Here is a 17,610-nt window from a genome sequence, read left to right as displayed (position 1 = left end):
TAGTTTAATTATAGTATTACGTCTACTATAAAAAGAAAAACAAACCAACATCCTAACAAATTTTTCATGCATTTGCCGAACACCTATATTCTAAAATTTTCCATGGATTAAATGACTTTGATTTTGACAAATTGAAATTCTCATTTCTACAAAATTCTCATGTTACAGAACAGGCCCTTACAGTTTCTTAATATTCTCGAATTTGACATATTGTCTCTAACACGGAAGGCTGAAATTTTTAGTAAACATTTGAAAAAAAAATAACCGACATGAAATTAGAAAAAATTGCAAAGTTATTCGGTATACATATATTATCCGACTACCGTCTGTGGCACCCTTGTGGCACACATGTATTAGAAAATTCTTAGATGGTGCGCATACAATATCTGTGTACCAAATAATTTTATATTTTTTTCTAATCCTATGTTAATTGTGTATTCTTTTTCAAATGGTAACTAAATGAAAATTCGGCACATAAAGTATTGACTTTTGCCACCAAATCAAAAATTGATTCTATACTGTACAATTATTTATATAAATCACATTAAAAATAATAATAAAAAATAAAAAACTGATAAATTACACATCAGAACCAAAATAAAAATAATACAAATATAAAAATTTGTCAGAACCAAAATATAAATAATGTAGTGATGCAAATATAAAAATAGTAGTGATGCAAATAGTCCTGTACAATTATTTTTCATATGCTGTATCAGAACCAAAATAAAAAAGAGTACTGTACAATTATTTTTCTATAATTTTATAACAATAGTACTGTACAATTATTTTTCATATGCTGTATCAGAAGCAAAATAAAAAATAATACAAATATATATCCTCACAGAGTCCCAGCAAATGAAAAATTTCAGGTGAATTTGATATCCTCAGTCCATTATAAAATTGATTGTAATATAGGTGCATTGCATATTTGCATGCAACCAAAATATGTTAAAGATAAGGAACTGAGTCGTCAACATTTTATGTGTCAAATCTAGCTAATCTTTTTGAAATTAAAAAAAAATCTTTATACATCTTATGTCAGAAAAAGTCGAGAAAAGCATATTAGTAGTTGTTGCAAGTTGCAAAGATGAGAAATGTCGGCTATAATTGAGGGCAGTTTTATAAATTACTTAATTAATTAACTTATCGAGATAAGTACACAAATTTTATTTTATTTTTTTTATATAAGAGGACCACAGTTTCCCAAGAAAAACCCAATAAATCCTTTTGTTTTCAAAAGGAGAATCTTTTAATAATTACAAGTGTGAGCAGAAAAGGACGACTGAGCACAGAAAAGAGGAAACTTGAGATCCTTTGTGTTATTATCAATACAGTCATTTGTGTGGCAAGTTCATAACAAATGAAAGGGTCACCTACTCACCTATAGATCCAGATAATGTACATCATGTGAAATATTTTTTGATGATGCACTCCAGGAGGAACACATGCATTTTTCAGTAGGACAATACAAATATATGCACTCAACTGTCATTATTACATCACATTTTATGAGAGAAAAAATCATAAATGATTTTTAACATTAGATCAAAAAAAAGGTAAGCATTGATGCATTGATTTTAAGAGTTAAGATTAGTTCCTAATTTTTAGTAAGAAAATATTCTCTAATAAGTATGAATAATGACAAAATTACTAAATATCCTCGTCCTTTTTTTTTAGGAAATCTCAAAGCATAATATTACCATTGTATCAAATGAAAATAAACCCGAAATTTTTAAAATTACCATTTTTCTATAATTATTAAACTAAAACACCATTTTCGCCTGGATCTTCGAAATTTCGCATGGCCGCTTCCCTCAGAAGCGGGCACCTGGAGCTGGGCCGCTTCGGAGGGAAGCGGGCACATTTGTGGGCCGCATTTCAGGGAAGCGGGCTGGCCGCTTTGGGGGGTAGCGGCCACGCCTCAACGCGCCACAGCGGCCATGGTACGGTATAAATCCCCACAGCCTCGTTTTTTTGATATCATTCCTCATTCTGATCCATCCCTTCAAATCAGGTAATTTTCTTCTTCTTTCTAAATTTAAATTTTAGTTTAAAGTAGGAGTAGGAGTAGGAGTAGGAGTAAGGTAAATATTTAGAGTTTGGGATCAGGTAATTATGAAATTGTACCAAAATAATTATGAAATGGTAGGAAAATTGATTATTGATCAAAATAATTGTAAAATTGTACCAAAATTGATTATTTGACCAAAATAATTGTAAAATTGTACCAAAATTGATTATTTGACCAAAATAATTGTAAAATTGTACCAAAATTGATTATTTGACCAAAATAATTATCGTATTGTACCAAAATTATGAAAATTAGTTATTGACCAAAATAATTAATAACCAAACTATAATTATTTTTTGAAATTTAATTTGAAATCCTAATAAGACCAAAATAAATACAGCATGGCATCTATGGGATCTGGACCGTCTTCTAGTAGGGATGTACCTTCTTCCAGTAGAGGTGCACCAGTACCCACTCCATATGAGATGTCACAGTATGTCGATGCGGCATTGACATCTGTGGTCCCCGGTATCCGGCATCGCACTGATCGGGTATCAGACTTTCTCTGGTACCCGAATGCGGAGCACTGTATCTTGGAGGCTGCCACTGGAGTAAGTTTTATATTATTAATAAAATTATAATTTATTTCAAATTTTATTTCAAATTTTATTTCAAATTTTATTAATATATTTTTTTTTAATTTAGGGACTAGATACAGTTACAGTACGCCACAACAAAATGTGGCTTAAGTACCAAAAGGCATATGCAGGGACGTTGCGTGCCATGGGATTGTACCAGCTATCCCAGATGGCCGAGGAGATTGCCGATCCGGGATTGTGCTCTGGGCTCATTGAGCGATGGCGTCCCGAGACCCACTCATTTCTTCTCCCCCACGCTGAGATGACAGTCACCCTACAGGATGTCAGTTGTCTATGGGGCATGACCATTGTCGGGGAGCCTGTGACGGGCGTCGAGTATGGAGATTTCAGATCCTTGTGCGAGGACCTGCTGGGGATACCGCACGCTGCTTTGCAGAAAGAGAAGAAGAGAGGCTCCAAGACACAGATCTCCCCAGGTATCATCAGCTTGGCAAAGCTGAGAAGCGCCTTCAAGGAGTTTCCAGCTGCTAGTAGTCGTCCCCCTCAGGTATGTAAATTTTATCTTATTTACTTATACAAAATTTCAATTTTCTTCTAAATAATATTTTAATTAAAATAAATAACAGGCCACCATTGATCAGCACTTGCGTGCATCACCGACAACCCTCACGAGCGTGCACCGAGGCCTTATAGAGATTGGTATCAGGAGTGTGGCGCGTACACGGTGTACTTAGAGGGGTGTATCACCGACAACCCTCACAAGCGTGCACCGAGGCCGAGGGATCGGCGAGGACGAGTTCATGGTATCATTCCAGCCGGCGCACCGTTTGCATCTACGGTATGTTTACTTTTAAAAACTTGTAATATTTACTTCTGTACAACATTTCTACATTGTACTTACTTATAATTTTGCAGGCTTTATATCTGGTGAAGAGCTGTGTCATAGCGGCGACAATGGCCACAGTGCGAGGCTGGAAGAGACTCGGAAAAGCTATTCTAAAGCACAATGTACCTGCCGTCTGCCAATGTGGGTACAAGACGCGCCTAGACTCTCTCCTGAGATGTGCAGGATTGCCTGGATGTGATCAGATTGATGACATATCGGATGAGCCTGATATATACGTCCGATACGGTGGTGACGAGGCATTGTGGGCTTCAGTCCAGGATGCTCAGACTGTCGGTCAGGCGTTCGATAGAGGACAAGAGACGCTTAGGAGGCGCTTTGCAGAGCAGGCTGTCCCTACTCAGGAGTAGGCCGTCCCTACTCAGGAGCAGATCCCTACTTAGTTTTTCTCTACGCAGGTAAGTTATTTTTTTAATATATACAACTTGTGCATTTTTTTTAAAAAAAATGATGCATAACTTGTTTGTAAATTTGTAGGAGGAGGGACTCGGCTTCAATATCGACCCAAACCCTGATGGTTTGTATTCTCCGGGTTATGATCCGACCCAGTCGATTCCTCCTGCATATCTACCAGGGTTCACTATGCTGCACCCCTTTCCACACTTTCCTGGCAGCTCACAGCCTACGCAGTATCCTCCCATTCCGGACTTTGCTGGCACCTCCACACAGTATCATCCCGGTACGTACTTTCCAGGTATCTCCATGGATGATCCTATCGTGAGAGCTGCCTATGGTATGGTACCGACTCAGGAGTCTGGACACACAGTTGCATTTGGTCCTGCAGTCCAGCAGTCAGCTGAGATTGAGGAGGTCGAGGCCGTTGAGTCAGATGATTCTCTCGACCACACGCCACTCGCAGTGCGGATTAAGGGTTTGAGGACTAGGAGGCCGAGGCACCCATTCAGTCCTTCTGACTTTTAGGTTGTTGTTTGTTTTTGTACTTTTTTTTTACTCTAGTGTTGTCATATACTGTGATTTGTTATATCAGGGTGCTTATCTTTCTTTCATGTTGTTATTTATTGTACTATTTTGCTTTTATCTTTCATCATTTTTCGTCACAGTAAATCTGAACGTAACGATTTTGTAAAACAAACAATAAAACAACAAATAAATCACAAATAAATCAAAACAAACAATAATAGTGCGCCTAAATAGGTGTCTGCATGTTAATACAATAAACGAGTAAACAAACAATAAATCACAAATCTAAACTTGACCGTCGGATAAAAATACATTGCTTGCCTCTTTCTCAACCTGAAAATTTAATAACAAAAATTTAATATTTCAGGGTGCCCTCTGCCCCAGGAAGCGGCCCTGGCCGCTGGCCCCCAAAGCGGCCCATAAAAGGTGCCCGCTTCCCTGCAAAGCGGCCCAGATCTAAGTGCCCGCTGGCCCTGGAAGCGGCCATGCGAGATCTGATAAATCCAAACAAAATTGGTGTTTTGGTTTAATATTTATTATAAAATGGTATTTTTAAAAATATCGGGAAAATAAACCATGCAATAAAAACAGTGTACAAGAACAATTTTTTTATATTTTTATTGACATAAAAAATATGAAAATTTTATTGGAATTTGAAAAAATTCTATAAATACATCTTAACATTTTTTTTTCAAATTATCATGGTGAAAATAAAAATAGGATTGCGCCTTGCAACTTGCAAGTACATGGGACCTGATGGTGACTTGCTACACAGTTGGTTACACAAAATCTGCCAAAAATAATTGAAACTGCTTCTAAGTCACGGCAATCAATTATTGGGAGAAGAGACCGCTTAAAGTCTATATTGAACTAATTGTAGCTTCTTTTTCTCTTTGAAAAATTGATCTTGGGTTTCTGCCTTTTCTTTTGGGGAAATGCCTGTGAGGTACATGTATTTTCAATAAATTTGGTTGGTAATTGGTAGCTTTACAACTGTAAATATCTAAGGGTGAAGATAAATTTTATGTGTACCCCTATAAAGTCCCAGAAAAAATTAATGTTGTTTCATTTTTCAAATATCTCATTATGCAATTTTGATAGAGAACATTCATTTAGTTTGTTCTTCTAAAATTCATTATATCATATTTATCCTTTTAAATTTTAAAAACTCACAAACTCACAAACTCACTCATTTTTGTTGTCTTTTCTATTAAAACTCATTTTAAATTTATAAAATAGTAAAATACCCATTTTACCCTATGTTAAAAATAAAAATATGTAGTTTGTTTCTTTTACTGAGACGCATACACAATGAGTCAATGACATATAGGCAAACGTTTGTACGTGCATCACAAATAAACGTTGAACCATTGTCCTTACAATCAATCAGTTAGAAGACAAAACATTTTTCTTAAACACGCTACATGTTTTTTATTTTTAATAAAGGATAAAATGGATATTTATAAATCTAAAATAAGTTTTAATAGAAAATAAAAATAAATTAAATTTGTGAGTTTTTAAAATATAAATGGGTAAATACGATGCTATGAATTTTAGAGGGGGGAAACAAGTAATTTCTAAGGTTTTTAGGCTATACATGAGATTTTTTCTTAGAACAAAGACATCACGCACTCTCCTAAACTTAAAAACATGTATTATCTACAGTGACATAAAATTTGAATTCAAAATCCAAACCGTTCGATCATAATATGTGCCAATATGAATCAATTTTGAAATGCATGAGACTCCTTTAATATTCGTACCAAATGGAATTTTTTTTTTTCTAGTAATTCAACTGCAGAGGATACAGATTCCTTTTCAAAAAGGCTAATTCTAACTAGCCTGTATTAATTTCTCATTTGATCAGAGGGAGACATTTAGAAGGAACATATGAGCAACTCTAAAGACCACATAAATATGCTAGCATGGAATGAAAACATACTTTTCATAATTTGGGAATATGCATAATTTCCATATATTTTGAAATTCATAGTGTACTATTTTTTTTGCTTTTTTACTGTGAAGGGGCCCATTTTCAATTTGAAAATTTTACAAGGGCACACTTGAAAATTCAGTGTTCACCTAGTGGAGGCCAAGCTGTTTTCTGGTTGGTTAAGTGGAAGCATTCTCCTTTGCAAAAAATTTAGATGCTTTTGTAATTTGTTTCTTCACTTGTGTTATTCTTTTCTCTCTTATCTCAAAAGTTTGAGGAAGCATGGTATTTTGTTTTTCTAAAGCGTTAGGCGACCAAGCACTTGATATACCTTTTGTGTACTTTGATTCCTGGTCTCCTCTCCAGTTGTATAGGATTAATTAATTAATTAATTTTTTGAAGTAGATTTGATCTGTTGGTTTCAAATCACTTGCTAATACTACATATTTTAGTATACCAATGAAAAATAGAACTTCAGAAAAATTAAAATCAAGAGAGTAATATGTTCTTGTTGTGCCTAACAATATATTTTAAGGTTAATAATAGGAAGCATTGATCTCCACTTGATCATACATATGAATGTTTATTTCACCACTATGGAATAGAGCTGTAAATGAGCTGAGTGAGCTGAGTTTGAGCGAGTTACCTCCAACTCGAACTCAGCTCATTTAATAAATGAGCGAGTCAACTCGAGTTGGGATGATAATAACGAGCTGTAGAGTCAACTCGAACTCAGTTCGTTATCAACTCGAGTTGACTCGCAATTCGTTTATAATTCGTTTAATCAGTCAAGTTCTTAGGTATTGTTATACACTAATATGTATTTATCTATACATAAACAATTGAAATGGCCTAGAAATAGTTTATCTAAATGCAAACAATCTAACACAAAGATAATAGATCAACAACTTAGAATCCAACAATTTTTCATACAACTTAGTACATAAGTTGAGTTATAAATGAGCAAGTTGGGCTCAGCTCAAATTCAGCTCATTTATTAAACGAGTCAGCTAACTCGAGCTGAAACTGACTCGAGTTGTAAATAAGCGAGTTAAAGCAAGCCATTAATGAGCGAGTTGCGAGTTCGAACAATTTTGTACACCCCTACTATGGAATATATTTTCATATTTAATATGAAACACAAATTAACATAAACAAAACTCGTTTTTTTTTTGGGAAAAGATGACTATAGGGGCTCAAAGATTCATCATTAGGGGTTAATAAGGAATGAAATCTATTGATAAACTATAATTGATAATGGTTTAAATACCTTCTTTTTAATTTCTTCACCATTCTTCTTTTTTAAATATTTAATTAAAAAAAATCTAAGTTTTATTAACAAAATAAAAAATGAAACCCTCGTTACTTGCATCGATCAATATTATATTTTAAATCATGCTTGTAATATTATATTTCTAAAATTATATTTAATATAAAAAATACATTTTATTTTTGACGATTGTCAAAATTATAAAAATAAATGGTCAATTGATCCCTTTTCATATCACACATTTCGATATACTGTGTTCGATTTCTTATTTAGACTTTATATTGAAGTAAGAAACAATATTCAAAGAAAAATATATCTCATACACATGGAATAATTAGTTAATCTACACGTTACTTGCATTCTTCAGATTATTTTATAGTTTTATCTTATGATGACATTAGTACAGAAATAATACACCCAACGATTGATTTGGGCATTTTTTTTTTTTTCTGATTTTCCTTCCACGCGTTAAATATTTTTTTTTATTTATCTTTCATAACATGAGGAAAACAAAGGTAAGTAAATGAAAATTAAGTTTGTAAATTAAAAAAAAAATCAGAGACAACCAACCTCATTATTACTTGCTAGAAATGTCAAAATGTAAAATGAACTTGAGTTATATAATAAATGTTATTTGGGGGAGCCAACAATGAGGAATACTTGTAAAACTTATAAAATTTTGTGGTTACTTTTAAGTCTTAACCAAAGTTAAGTTTATAGAAGGGTCATGTAGGGGTTGAAAACGGAGCGGATAGTGGTAAAATCATATTCATTTCTTTTTAATTTTCTGAATACGGATACAGATAAGATATTAGACGGATACAAATATAGATGCGAACTGAATTGGATATTAAAAAAAAAAATACTATTACAAAATACTAAAGTTCTTAATATTTATCTATTATTAATTATAATAGTAAATAATATAATTTATTCATTTTATATTAAACTATATGATATATATTTATTATTCGAATATGGATAATTAAAACATAAAATCATATATGTATTCATATTCACACAGATATTTGAATATCAGATATCCAGATCTAATTTTTCGAATACTAATTAAATATGAATCGGCACTGCTTTCTCCTTGGGTGCAAACGGATCGGATAGTGCTCAACCCATATCCATATCCGTATTTTTTTCAGATACAGATACGGATCAGATATTTTCGGATACAAATACATATACGGATATAATTCAGATTTCTAATTCAAAATATATATCTAATTAATTTGTTACACCATTACAAAATATATATATGATTAACTAAAATTCACCTACATAACTATAACTTTAATTAAAAATACCAACACAAAAGATACTCTTTAAAGATATTCTAATACAAAAGATAAATAGACACAAAAAAATTCTCTCAAATCTTAACATATCCGAATATCCGAAAAATTAAATTATCCGGATCCAGATAATTATCCGTATCCGTATCCGTATCCGATTTCGAAACTCAACCCGTATCCGTATCCGATTCCGCATAAAAAAAATTCGTATTTGTATCCGAATCCGCAACTATCCGTATCCGAATATCCGAATCTGCAAAAATTCGGATACGGATCCGGATTCGGACGGATAATATCCGACCCGTTTGCACCCCTGTTTCTCCTCCAGAGTCATGCCAAATTTATTATAAGAGTATTTAAAAATAATAATAATAATAATAACAATAAAAAATTAATAAAAAATCTTTTAAAAGACGGGCATATACTTTGTTGAAAGATCCCTTCCCCACAAGAAAAAGGTAAATTTAGAAGTACATCCCTATCAGTTATTCAACTTAGAATATTTTACGCTAAAGTAACCAATTACAGATTTACAACAGACGCTTCTGTTGATCATTTGACACTTGTCGGATGCCGATTCGCTATCTATTTGTTATATGGTAACAAGTGAATAGAGGTAACTTTGGATGGATGTGGTGTCAACTATTCATTAAGGAAAATATTTCATTTCATTGGTTTCGCTTGAGTATCAAATTTTGTTTATTTAAATTTCCTTTCTAAATTTGAAAAACATCAGCAATTGAACCAGTACTTGAGGGGCAAGCGGATCAAACATGAATAAGATAGTGGTAGAATAATATTTGTATAAGTTTTTATTTTCGGATACAATCGAATATTAAATGGAATACAAGTTAGATATTAAAATGGAAGCATAAATTCAATCACCAATATAATCATATTTGTAATTGAAAAATACCAACAAAAATATTATTTTCCCTAAACATATATAATTTTAAAACAAACAAATATTCAAAAATAACAATAAAAAATACACATGTAAATAATTATTCATATTCGTATACATATCCGTACAAACATATATCTTAAAAAATAAAAAAATAATTATATGTATTCGTATCCGTATCATGCTTCTAAAACTAAAATCATATCAGTATCCGTATCTACATAAATCATATTTGTATTCGCATCTGTATTTGAATATATGAATCCGCAAAAATTCGAATACATATATGAATACAGACGTATAATATCAGATCGGTTTGCACCCCCAAGTAAAACGAGTCCGCATCTTGTGCATTAACTCAACTTGCATCTCGACCATCTGATCAGGATCCAATTCAATCCGCCCGACGTGAAATGCACATAGCATTTTTAAAATTTGTGCCAACACGAATATAATGGTCCGGATTCATTCTGCATTCGAATTCAAGTAAAACTGTGCAACAGAAAAGACACACGATTCGAATTCAAGTATAACTAACAAGAGGGGCTCTTATAGAACTGAAACAACTTCAGCAAAATTACTCTTTCTACCAGAAAAGTTAAATAGTAAGACACACGATATAACCACATTTCAGTACCAGTATGAATGGGTTAATCCGTTGATGTGTATCCGGTTTGATCAACTACACATCTTCTAGTTGTCACAATTTGTAAGGTCGAATACCCGACCTAGAATGGTGACTTGATTAATTCGTTCATAATTTGTATAATACAATGTGTATAGACAGCAATTAACCAACAACACTTGGTAATTAGGCCGAAAAGCTGAGTAATTGAACCAATGAATGTATAAAACCTAATTAAGCCCATTTCAGAACCAGCCCAACAAGTTAACGGGTTGGGTTGGGCATCATTTATAGGCCCACAGTCTGGTTGAGTTCAATGGCCCAGTTACAACATTGGAGAGAAGAATACAGGAATGCACACTTTAAATTTGTAATTTATGTAACACAATACACAACTGTCTAATTTTCATTAATTATATGAAACCTTGAATGGCAGATTGGAAGCACATGCATCATACCACCATATTGACTTTCAGGTAGCCATTCTCTAGCCCTTTATGTACTGTAACTAACTAGATATCCATGTACATTTTTATCTCTCTCCTCTTCCGTCTCTTTCTCCGTCTAAAATGAGGTCGTTGCCATCCTCGCCATGCTCGTCGCCTCCGACCCCACTGTCTCCACTGCCTGTCAGCGTGGGCCCCGGTAACACTAGGTATCCGTTCTCTTCGTCTCCTTCGCCATCGCCGCCTTTCTCGTCTCCTGAAACATCGCCTCTTTTGCGTGTTCGAAATACGGGAGAGCATAACGTGCCATCTCCTTTCTCCCTGGACATGATTGTGCAAAAGTCATGCCCAAAAGGGAGATGGTTCCAGCTCAGAGTCTGGTATTATCTGCTTTATTTTTATTTTAAGAATACAATTCTGCATACTATGCAATTTAATATAGATGTACATTACAAGAACAATCTTAAATAGATGAATGCTTGCTCCAAAAAATAAATGTATAATATCATTCTATAATAAATATGAAAACAACCTATTTCTAGCAATGACATAGTTTAAGCCATCTTGATAAAAAATACGGAGTAATGTTACATACATATCATGGTTCAATTTTTAGTATTAATTGTTCATGTAATGGTATTGAATAACAGCTGAAAGAAATCTTTTATCCAAAAAAATGAAATTGCTGGTTAGTGGTTACCATCATGACATGATGTTTCCACTGTCAATTAAAAAAAAAAAAAAATCATGACATAATGTTTATTTTTACAAAATTGAAGTTGTTGCTTATCATGGTTCAGTTTTTAAACTCTGATTGCTTTGGTGAACTTGTAGGTTTGAATGGTTGGTGATTAGATGTTGCTGCTGCTGCTGTCCTTCACTTCTTGCCTTATAGAATTTTATCTTTTTTTTTTTTGGTCACCACTTTTAAGCTTTGTGTTTGTCAACTACATCGATGAAAGCTAGCTAGATGAAAAATTTCATGAGATGAGAAGGCACATCTACTGTTCGATCTTGAAAATTAACCTAATTAATTAGCAGCAATTAAATTGTTTTTTTTAAGGATTTAACAGTTCATTAAGTTGCATGACATGTTCTATAAGTTTCCTAGAATAAGTTGGAAATTGTACTATTTTTTTCTTTTCGAAATGAGTGATTCGCATCAAAATGTGCACATAACCTGAAAAATTAAATTCTCAAGTAATATATGGTGCATAGGCGTGCCGATAAAACTCATTTATTTATTTATCTGACTAATATCATGTTCAGTAAGAATGATATGGATATGATTTTTTCCGTGCTCTAATTATTGGATAAGAATATGGATAAAGATTTTCGTTAACTTATAGTGTGAGATATATGTAAGAGCAATTTAGTATTTAGTGCTCTATAGGCTAATTGTTAAACACACACACAAATTTATGCGGCCATTTTTATTAATATCCCTAAAAAAAATCAAAATTTTAAAAATGCCCCTGTTCCCCATTTTTTAAAAAAAATGCCCTAACCGCCTGGGCCCAGGGCGGCCCATAGCACAAGTGAGGCGCCAGCCCCCAGGGCGCCTCATGTGTGTTTTTTTTTTTTTTTTTTTAGAGAAATCTTAGTATTTTGATTTGAATAATTTTGTGAAAAAAGTTTAGGGTTTATGTATATGTGTATGTGTATGTCAAAAAATAAAATATTATGTGTATGGCTACCGGAAGCATTTCTGCCGAGGTGCTTCCGGGGTTATATTTTAGTGTGTATCAAACAACAAATCTAAACCGTTAGATGTTCAATCTATTATAAAATATGCTTGGAGACCAAATTTTACATTTTTTGGAATTTTTTTACTATTTATTAAGATGGTTTGAAAATCGCTGTTTTTATTAAAATTCTGCACCATTAAAGCTTATATTCAACATAATGCGCGCCAATGTAATACAGCAGTCCCATAGTAAAAATACTACAGTCAGAAATATATTACAATAAACAAAAAAGTTCACACAAGCAAAATAGCAAGTTTATCTGCCCCTACCACGACGTCTCAATAAACCTAACAAACGACTAGTTGTACTGGTATGAGCTGCAGGTGCGGCATTACTTGTAGAGGCTTGGCAACTAGATGATTGGCTCGGAGAAGGGGGGGGGGTTGTGTTCTACCAGTTGCTTCAGCAACAACTCTAGCATTTTCTCTTTCGTTGTGCGCGTTTATGGCATCTGAAAATAAGAATACAATTCAGTTAGTAATATAATAAAATCATAAATGAATTTCGTACAATGCTACATACCTGCCGTGCGCCTGTCAGAAACAGAACGGCGAGCCCGATTTCCTGACGGTCGCCTACCACCCATCTCGTCCATGGTCATTACAATACGCTTGTGTCTCTTCCTCCCCTTTCTTATCCATCCTTCTGAAGGGAGTATTCTATCACCGACATATGCAGGCCACTCGTGCTGATCGGGATAAGAATGGAAAGATCCACCCCAAGTGGAAGCAAGGTAATCGGTACGGTACATGTCAGCAACATAGTGATCCTCGCAGTAGTTCCTCACTCGGCATACCACCATCACGTGACTGCAGGGTATGTGACTTAGTTGGGGTCCCTGGCATGTACAGGTTACCGCCCTGGCATCTCTGAATTTAACCACGTACTTGCAAGCCCTCTTGACAAACGCCATAGTCCCATCTGGTTTACGGCTAGTAGGAACGTACTCATTTGGATTTTTCACTTCGAATTCTGTTCCATCATTACCCATCGGGATAACGGTCATAGTTGTACCTTTGTCCCTGTGTCGTCTTAGTTTCTCCTCCACCTTTGTTGAAAATGACTGGTTCATCCTTATTAATTCTGCGGCCTTAGCACGCCGTTCCTGAAACCAGGCATTTAACTTGTAGAATGTGTCCTCTACAATTGCAGCCACAGGCAACATCCGGCTCTGCTTGAATACTGCATTCAGCGACTCGGACCCGTTGGTTGTCATAATTCCCCAACGCCAACCTCCATCACGGGATTGATATATTTTCTCGTATGCTGGATCTTCGTTGACATCTCGGGGATTATTTTTGCCCACCTTCATTAGGTAGAGATTTGCCTTTGGCATGTACTACACAAAAAATAAGGAAATAAAATAATGTAAGTAAACAATTGTACTGAAAAAATCATTCTCTTAAAATACAATAATATATGTAAACAATTGAAATACATGTACCTTTGCAAAACTGCTAGTCATCTCTACCACCCTTCTCGGCTTTTTCTTTCTGCAATTCCATCTAAATGTTCGTTGAACCCACTCGTCGCCCCCGGTTGCCTTGGAAAGGTTCTCCGCAACGTGTTGCATACACAACCTGTGCACACACTGGCCAGTACGTGTTGACCAACCGTAATTTTCACGATCAAAAACATATTTTATTCCTTTGTGCTGGTATGATATTTTATTCCTTTGTGCTGGTCTGCATACACAACCTGTGCACACACTGTGCACACACTGTGCACACACTGGCCGTCCTCTTTATGAACAATTGCAAACGCCAAAGGTAACAGCTGGTTCTCAGCATCATATGCGCATGCTATCAGTAGCCTCCCCTCGTAACGGCCAGACATGAAGCATGCATCAATGCTGATAACGGGTCTGATGTATGGCACAGCCTGGATACAAGCACCGAAAGCCCATGCTATGCCCTTGAATTGTTGAGCTCCCTCTATTAGTACTCCGTCTTTATCAAAAAAAGGGCCATGCCATCGCTCATATACGGTGCCGACATTTGTACTTGCCATGGCCTGGAGCAATGGTGCCAGATAGCCATACGAATCCTTCCAACTACCGAATATCCTGCAGATAGCAAGTTCACGACCTCTCCACAGCTTGTTGTATTTTGGGATTACATATTTGTATTTGTGTCTGACGGTCATAGCCACCGCCTTGATGCTCATCAATGGATCCAACTTAATGTCCTCCTCAATTGCATCGGCAATTAGTGATGTCGTCAGCTGCGCATGGTCTGTCCTTGTGGACGCAGACTTGCATGTATGAGGTGGTTCACACTTCTTAATCATCCATGCTTCCCCTGAACTCGCAGGGGTTGCAAAAAGGCGGAACTCGTAGCGCGGGTGAGTTTTACACAGCACAACTAACCTTGTTCGGTCCCTTTTGTGTATTATACATTCCCAGTTGCCGTGAACATGAGTCTCATTTATTTTCTTTACAAGTTCGTCTATGTTGGTATAAACTTGCCCTGCGGCAAGTTCTTTATTGTATTCAACACGAGGACCGAAGAAACTAATGTCTGCCTCTTCGAAAGCTGTGGTGTCGTTGAATGTGGCGACCGGATGCTTACTTCCCCGACCTGTAATCGGGAATTTTTCTGCCCTGGATAAACCTGGTACATTTGCATCACCATCTGATAAGTTATCAGCTTCCCAAACCCCTTGGTATTCGTCTCCCGTTTCCATTTCCCTTTCTGGTATGGCATCAATAGCATCAATATCATTTCGATTAACGGGTACCGGTCCTGACTCTGGCATAGTTGGAAATCTAGGGATTATGGGTGTCTGTCTGGGTGGTGGTGGCAACTCTTCAGTATTTTCTGGGGAGTTGTGGTACCCCTGGTTGTCATAACCGGGGCTGTGGTACCTCTGGCTGTCATAAGGGGACTGCTGGTGATATCCCTGGTTGTCATAAGGGGATTGCTGGTGGTACTCCTGGTGGTCATAAGGGGAGTGCTGGTGGTACCCTTGGTTGTCATAAGGGGAGTGCTGGTGGTACCCCTGGTTGTCATAACCTGAAGGTCTGGCCCTCGTTCGGGGAACCCTCTTCGAATATATGTCCATTACCGGGACCCCACAAACTACAAATTGAGTATACACAACTCTCCACAAATTGGCATCTGTTATTGGAAACTTAACAAAGTAAGGTCTACCCCCCCCGCGTGAGTTGTCAATCCGTGTAGCCAATTCTATTTCATACCTGTTGGGGTTTACAGATGTCTTTTCATATATTAGCTGCTTCAGTTCCTCAAATGTGGTATTTTCATTAATCTCGAAGCCAAATGCGACTTCTTTCGTGTAATGCACGCCATCTTCATCCCTTTCTAGCTTGCCGCCGACATACAGTGCAACTAACATCTCTTCTTTAACAAACTACATTTTAAAAAAATTTTACAAGTATTACATGACATAATAATGGGTACAGTAATAAATGACTAACTGAAAAATAATTAAAAAAAAAATTAAAAAAATTACAATTTTGCTACAGTACGATACAGTAATTACAACAGTCAGATACAGTAAATGTACAGTGCGCTACAGTAAATGTACGGTACGCTACAGTAAATGTACAGTACGCTACAGTAATTACAACAGTCAAAATTAACTACAGTAATGACTAATTATCAACAGTAATGACTAATTATTATAATTAAAAAACATACCTATTCACTCAGTTTCTCGCCTCGAGCGAAATTCTCAAATCGGGAAGTGACAGAGGCAGAAAATTAAGGGTTTAAATCAAATTAAATATGGGGCGCCTGGCTGTGTGGCGCCTCACTTGTGCTATGGGCCGCCCCAGGGGCTGGCGCCCCATGGGGAATTTTGGGCCGCCCTGGGCCCAGGCGGTCAGGGCATTTTTAAAAAAAATGGGGAATAGGGGCATTTTTAAAATTTTGATTTTTTTTAGGGATATTAATAAAAATGGCCGCAAATTTATGCCTACATTTTACTATAATAGTAACCAACCTGTATCATTACAGCAGAATAACTTAAAAAAAATAAGCAACTATAAAAAAAAAGTATCACATAAAATCACCGAATTTTTTATTAATAGAAATAAAATAAAAAAAATATCGAAATACGGGATTACTTTTGTTTTTTTTCGAAATATAGGTACAACGGGTTGTGTAAACCCGTCCACCGGACGGGTCTTATTATCCCGTCCGGGTTATCGATTTTTAATCAATCAATAAACTTAATCAACTTCGCGCAAAAAAAAAAAAAATCCGGATGGGTTGTGGCGTCCCGTCCCGGTGCAAAAAAAAAGAAAAGAAAAAAAGCAGCAGCTCGAACGGGGAAACTAAACCCGTCAGACAATTTATAATGATATTATTATGGGAAATTTACCTCCGTGCCACCTCAAAACTTAGAAATTACCAAATTGCCACCCCAAAACTGAAAATTATCAAATTGCCATTCTAAAACATCTAAAATTATCAAATTGCCCTGTTTATATTGCTGGTATACATATCTAATTAAAATTAATTTGAAAAGTGATGTATTAAAAACGTAATTTTGTATTTCCAGTTTTACCCTTCCTTCAATTACCCATCCAGTATCCTACCCTTCTCCCCAATATCCTTCCCTCTACCTTTCGCCTCTCTCTTTCACCCTTCCTCCGTCCACCAAAACCCAGAACCCAGAACCATTGTTAAAAATGCATCCTTTTATTTGTTCCACCACAGTCTGTCTCTCTCCGTCTCCAATTCACTCTCGCTAGGGCTGTGGTCATGGTACGATAGTGGTGAAAACAGTAACTTCAAAATTGGTGCATGTCTAAAACATATCTAATCTTCTCTCTCTAGGCAAGGGCGTTAGTTACTGGTTCGGTACCAAACAAATATAATCCAGGGCCAAGCCTAAACACATCTTTTAATATAAACACTACAAGTGAACAAACATGGTAACCAGAACGAAAGCTATATTAATGCCTCTGATTCCT

This window comes from Carex rostrata, chromosome 10 (genome assembly GCF_964058835.1).
Source record: "Carex rostrata chromosome 10, lpCarRost1.2, whole genome shotgun sequence".
NCBI classification, from domain to species: domain Eukaryota; kingdom Viridiplantae; phylum Streptophyta; class Magnoliopsida; order Poales; family Cyperaceae; genus Carex; species Carex rostrata.
This window is presented reverse-complemented; position numbering follows the sequence as displayed.